This window comes from Phyllobates terribilis, unplaced genomic scaffold (genome assembly GCF_046119375.1).
Source record: "Phyllobates terribilis strain yellow unplaced genomic scaffold, ASM4611937v1 Scaffold_9__5_contigs__length_417890890, whole genome shotgun sequence".
NCBI lineage: Eukaryota > Metazoa > Chordata > Amphibia > Anura > Dendrobatidae > Phyllobates > Phyllobates terribilis.
This window is the reverse complement of record NW_027362769.1, coordinates 202,540,970-202,547,968: the sequence shown is the minus strand read 5'-3', so window position 1 is coordinate 202,547,968 and position 6,999 is coordinate 202,540,970.

Sequence of the window (6,999 nt, the reverse complement as noted above, 5' to 3'; positions counted from 1 at the left end):
CTGGTCTCTAATCTGAGCTGCTGTTAACCTGCGATTTCTGAGGCTGGTGACTCAGATAAACTCATCCTCAGAAGCAGAGGTGACTGTTGGTTTTCCTTTCCTGGGGCGGTCCTCATGTGAGCCAGTTTCTTTGTAGTGCTTGATGGTTTTTGCAAATGTGACGCGCCCCTGGGCCTGTATCGCGCTGCGTTGCGCACGCGGGGGCTTACCCGGAGCCGGATCTGTTGAGGGTTGTAGTCTCGTGGCGGTGACCCGGTCCGTGCCCAGGGAGTCTAAGTGGCGCTGCAATAGCAGTGATGTTAGATGACTACGCCACCCGTTGTATGCAGCTTTAGGGCTGCTGCTGCAGGGCAGACCGCTGAGGCCGGTGGTAGGATTGTGCAGCGTGGTAGTATAACCCCCAACGGGAGGGGTATGGCCTCAGGGCAGCCGACGTGGATGATGGGGGTAGCAGAAACCACTCGGAGACGGTACGGTGTAGTTCAGGGTCTTTACTGGTCACAAAGATAGACCCTCCCGGAGTACTGGCTAGCGATCGGGGCCTGGTCAGTCTTTGAGCAGATGGGATCTCCCCTGGCCAGGCGGAGTTGTAGGCCTCCCAAACTAACTGTACTCTTCTGGCTACCTTGCTAGAGGCGGGTAAAAGTAGCCCACGTCCCTGAGTGTGCCGTGTGGTGCTCACCCGTATGGCCGGTGACTCGGGGCCTTCTAGTAGCTTCCGCTCCACGACGGCGGTGCTGGTCCCACGCGTGTGACCGTGCCTTCGGGTTTCTGGGCCAGGGGACCTGCAATCCCCTGCCGGTCGGTTTCTGCTGCTGGGTAGGAGTTAGTCCCCACAGCCTCGGACTCCGGGTCCGGTAAGAAATCTTCTCAGTCAGGGCGAGCTCTGCAGCTGCCAGCCCCTGACTCCTTGTAACACTGCTCCCACAGAGCTCCTGGTGTTCTGTTCCTATATTTGCTTCTTTTCTCTGTCTCTACTTCTTCTCTACTCACTAACCCTGCCTCAGCCCTAGGTTTATATAGGGGAAGTTCTTCCCCTCCCAGGACTGGGCAGGAGGTGTGGCATGCATAGGATTCCTGACCAAGAGACCTCCCACCTGCTCTCAGACATAACATTGCTGTTACTGTGGAAACCAGATCCCTGGGGTGCCACAAATGCACTTGGGGACACTTTCAAAGTTTGCCCAATTTTTCGGACTGACTGACCTTCATTTCTTAAAGTAATGATGGCCATTCATTTTTCTTTACTTAGCTGATTTTTTCTTGCCATAATACAAATTCTAACAGTCTGTTCAGTAGGACTATCAGCTGTGTATTCACCTGACTTCTGCACAACACAACTGATGGTCCCAACCCCATTTATAAGGCAGGAAATCCCGCTTATTAAACCTGACAGGGCACACCTGTGAAGTGAAAACCATTTCCGGTGACTACCTCTTGAAGCTCATCAAGAGAATGCCAAAAGTGTGCAAAGCAGTCATCAAAGCAAAAGGTGGCTACTTTGAAGAACCTAGAATATAAGACATATTTTCAGTTGTTTCACACTTTTTTGTTAAGTATATAATTCCACATGTGTTAATTCATGGTTTTGATGCCTTCAGTGTGAATGTACAATTTTCATAGTCAGGAAAATACAGAAAAATATTTAAATGAGAAGGTGTGTCCAAACTTTTGGTCTGTACTGTATATTATCCTGTATATGATATCGGATGTCTGTAGTAGTGTTGAGCCACCCCCGTAGTGTTCGAGTTCGGTTCGGTTCGTCGAACACCCGTGTGTTCGCCGAACTGTTCGTCGAACTGTTCGTCGAACACCTTCGAACACCGTTAAAACCAATGGCAGGCAAACAAAAACACATAGAAACACATAGAAAACACCTTCAAAGGTGTCCAAAAGCTGACAAACTGCTCAGAAGTCACAACTAACACATGGAAAAGTGACAAGTACATATAGTCATGAGAAAAGAAAAGAGGTGGAGGAGTAAAAGGAGGGGGAGACACAGATATAGGCATGTCATGCCCTTCTAAAATCCAAAAAGTGAGAAGCCGACACGTTCAGCCCGCTCCTGCCCGTGCCACCTCCGTGTCGCCGGGTTTGTGCCAGAGCCGCGGTGAACCCTGACGGCCAGCCCCCCTCTCCCAATACTGGTGCCTGTCCGCTGGTGGGTCGAGCGAGCCCCCCTGTGGTGGAGGCAGCTCTAAGCTTTTTAATTTAAATTGTCTCTCTAATTTGAATGAATACACTTTAAATCCATTTACAAGGATCTATTGGAGGGCAAGTCTCATGCCAGCAGCCGCGTAATTCCAGCTCCAGTAGCATCCACAAAAGCTGCTGCAGTTAAAAAGCTTTTATAAGGATCGAGCTCGGCTGTCCACCGCAAGGCATCCCACTGCCAGTCCCAGCCCCTATGCCTTGGGGTGCCTCCTGATGCTCTTCACTGAGTATCCCGTGGTCCTGAAGCATTTCCTTTGCAAAAATTAAGTGTCCAAACTACAGGTGGTGTAGCTTGCTTAACAGCCGGGATAATCCGCTGACTAGCAGACACTGCTACTAGGCACAAAGTATTTCCTGGACTAGATGCAGTTAAAAATTTGTAATTAGATACTCTCGTTGGATGCTGAGAAAGCATTCCATAGAGTCTCCTGGCATGTCATATATGATTCTCTTAAAAAGCTTGGGGTAGGGGTCTAGGGGACCCTTTTATAGCCAAAATCACGGCCCTGTATCGCAATACGTCACCTAGGCTGAAGATGAATGGAACTGTAGCACCATGAGGGCTCGGTTGCTACAGAGGTATTGCACCTCACCCAGAGGTGTGATATCTCACTCTCAGGTAAGGATGGAGTGTGGATCAGGACCCGACACCTGCATGCATTACACCACATTGCCGTGGGGCAGGGCGACCAATATGCCCCTGAGATGGGCACGACAGTCCCTGTCCCTGGCTGGAGTGGGGGGAGGGAACACTGAGGAAGGGGAACCCTGTAGTGCAGGAGCAGGGAGGAAGCAGTTCCTGGGTGCATTGAGAAGGGAGTATAAAAGGTGGGCACCATCTTAGTTCAGTGCAGAGAAGTCTGAGCAGAAGTGGCAGGGAGCAGGGGCTCTGCATGAGCTCTGCTCCGGAGGCGGGCCTAGTAACAGAGGCCCAGGCCTGGAAGAGGGAGAAGGAAGGAAGAGGAGCGGAGAAGGCTCCAGGAACGAGGAACGAAGGGATCCCAGGGGTGCGGACGGGCGAGTCGCCACCGCACGCCCGAATCCACCTGCATGGAGGGGTCAGGCCAAAGGGGGAGACCGGTCCCCAAAACTAGTGGAGGCAGGAAACGACACTCAGCTAGAAACCGGAGGCTGTGACATTTTATGTGGCGCAGCCCCTCGCTACACCCGCTTGGAGGGCAGCACATAGGGTCAGGGAAACTGGCGCCAAGTTTACCAAGAGGAGGCCCGAGGCAGCCGGACAGAAGGGTTGGTAAGAAAGGCCAGACAAAGGACAAACAAAGGGGGTCCTGTGAAGCGCTCTAAAGTTATCTGGGAGTTGTCTGAGCCCCTCACCTGGTGAGCACAGTACGACGTGGGCAGCCGTTACCTGCAGACGTGGTCTGGATAATAAGAACTGTGAGTAAAGGCCCTGGACTGCATCACTGACTCCGTGTCATTACTGGTGCTGCCCTACACCATCACCCCCATCCTCCGCATACACTGCCCTGAGGCTATACTCCTCCCGTGGGGAGTTATGCTACGCTCTGCTGCACCCACAACACCAGCCTCAGCGGTCTGCCCTGCAGCGGCGGTTCACTCTGACCGCAATCCACGGGTGGCGTAGTCGGACATTTAAACATCAAAACCACATAAATAGTTCCGCCACTGGTTTGACCACCCTGAGCCACGGAACCGGGTCGCCGCCACGAAGACTACAACCACCAGCATCCACCAAAAAGGGTCCGGCTCCGGGTGTCCCAAGGCCCAGGGGGTGCATCAGAACATTTTCATCACCTTTCACAATCACCAATGGGACAAGGCAGGGATGTCCTCTGTCCCCTCTCTTATACATCCTAGTGACGGAGCACCTGCTCTCATCAATTCGCCATAACCCCAATATTAGGTGGATTGAGGTGGGAGGCACCGAGTACAAGTGCTCTCTATTTGCTGATGATGTACTAGTATATATCACTCAATCACATATATCCATCCATGCTGTTATGGCTGAAATAGATCACTTTGTTACATGGTCAAATTTTAAAATCAATGCAGCGAAGTCTGAGGCCCTCGATGTCTCCCTCCCCAAATCCATATAGGATTCCATCCAGTCCAACTTTCCCTTTGCCTGGCCCTCACAGGGTATCAAATACTTAGGAATTCCTATTCATAGAGACCTCTCCCATCTATGTTATCTTAATTTTGGGCCCTTTATTGAACAACTCCATACAGACCACGGTTGGCAAGTTAGAACTGTAAGATTCACTACGTGAACCACTGGTGTTTTATGGAAAAGCACATGTACACTGTGTTCCAAATTATTATGCAAAAAGTGTTTAGGAGTGATAAGGGAAGAATTTGTTTGTTTGTCAGTTAAACTCATTGATGGTGATGTGTGTCAGGGCTCTTTATATCACTGTAAGCATTTGCAGACACCTGTGCTAATTAGTTTGGCAGGTGTGTCCAATGAAAGGCAAGACTACTTAAGAAGGCTGTCTCACATTATTAAGCAGCCTACATTTTCTGCCAAAATGGGAAAGAAAAAGGATGTGTCGGCTGCTGAGAAGCAGCAAATTGTGGAGTGTTTAGGTCAAGGCATGACTACAATCAACATTGTGCGATGATCAGGATGAAGTGTCTTGGCAATCAAGAAGTATGTAGCTGATTCACAGTACACACGTGTGCGTGCTGATAAGGGCAAATTGAGGACTCTTTCCTACAGGCAATTACGTCAGGTTAAAAGAGCAGCGGCAAAAAAGCCTTGTCATAGCAGCAGACAAGTTTTTGAAGCTGCTGGTGCCTCCAACGTCCCCCGAACAACAAGGGTCCTTCAGAGGTTTGCAGCTGTGCATATGCCATCCTGTCGACCTCCTCTATCCACTTCACACAAGCAGAAACGGCTCCAGTGGGCCAAACATTACATGAAGACTGATTTCAAAACTGTTTTGTTCACGGATGAGTGCCGTGCAGCGCTCGATGGTCCAGATGGATGGAGTGGAGGATGGCTGGTTGATGGACACCCCACGCAAACATGGCTACAGCGCCAACAAGGAGGAGGTGGAGTAATGTTTTGGGCTGGAATCATGGGGAGAGAGATTGTCGGCCCCTTTAGGATCCCTGAAGGCGCTAAAGATGAACTCCATAATGTATGTGGATTTTCTCAAACAGCACTTCCTGCCATGGTTCAAGAAGAAGAACCATGTATTTCACAGCAAGATCATTTTTTTGCATGATAATGCACCATCTCATGCTGCACATAAAACATCTGCATCTCTGGCTGATATGGGCATAAAAGGGGACAAACTTATGGTGTGACCCCCATGCTCCCCTGACCTCTACCCCATTTAGAACCTCTGGAGCATCATCAAAAGGAGTGTCTATGATGGCGGGAGGCAGTTCACATCTAAGCAACAGCTCTGGGAGGGTATTCTGTCCTCATGCAAAACAATTGAAGCAGAAACCATCCAAAACCTGACAAATTCAATGGACGAGAGAGTTCAGAAGCTCCTTTCGAACAAGGGATCCTATGTGAAAATGTAACATCACCTAGAATAAAGTTTTGAGTTGAAAACTGTTTGATTTCAGTTTCTAATAACCTGCTAATGCTTATAATTTCAAAAATGACCATTTTTTTGGTCTTTATTAAAATGAAAAGGTTGATCGAAAAGTTTGGGGGATCTAAGAGTGTGGCAACCCAGTAGTCATGATTACTTCGAATTCTGACAATATGAGGGTCATGTTGCAGGTAGTGCAGCAAGAAGGCACTTATGTGTCTTGCGCATCTCGGAGCCCCAAAATTATTTTCCGGGCTAGATGCAGCTACAAATTATTATTAATTTTAAATCTGGTGGAGCTTAGTATAGATGGGCTAATAGGTCAGTGCTGCACACTGCTACAAAGCCCAAATTATTTTCCAGTCAAGATACAGATAAACATGATTAGTAATTTGAAAGCTTAAAAAGGTTGGTAGGGTGATTTTAACCAATCATCAAGCTGTTACTCTCCCCAGGATGACACAGGGGTAGAAAAGTCGTTTCGGATCCATGATTTGTTCATCTTTATGAACGTGAGTCTGTCTACATTATCAGTGGAGAGCCGCGTGCGCTTATCTGTCAGCACACCACCAGCAGCGCTGAACACACGTTCAGACAGAACGCTGGCTGCGGGGCATGACAAGATCTCCAAGGCGTAAGTGGCTAGCTCCGGCCATTTATCCAGATTGGAAGCCCAAAAAGAGCAAGGGTCCAGTAACACAGTCATGGCTTCAATGTTTACTTGGAGATACTCCTGTACCATCGTCTCTAGGCGTTGACTATGTGTCAGACTTCTTGTCTCCTGTGGCCTTGCAAAGGATGGGCTAAAAAAGTGGTGAAATGATTCCGCAAAATTGATGTTACCAGCAGATACTGTGGTTCTGTTACGGTTTGAGTGCTGAACACTTGACGGTCCCACGGTTGGCAAGTTGGAACTGTGAGATTCACTACGTGCACCACTGGTGTTTTGTGGAAAAGCACATGTAAGATTCTGCAACAGTCTCTGCTGATACTCCTGCATGCGTGCATCCCTTTCTATGGCAGGAATAATTTCTGCAAATTTACTTTTGTACCGGGGATCTAACAGTGTGGCAACCCAGTAGTCAGGATTATTTCTAATTCTCACAATTCGAGGGTCATGTTGCAGGTAGTGCAGCAAGAAGGCACTCATGTGTGTTGCGCATCCAGGAGCACCAAGTCCCTGTTGTGTTGGTGGCGAGGTAACAATCATGCTTCCTTCCTCTGTCCTCTCCCCCCAACCTCGCACAACAGA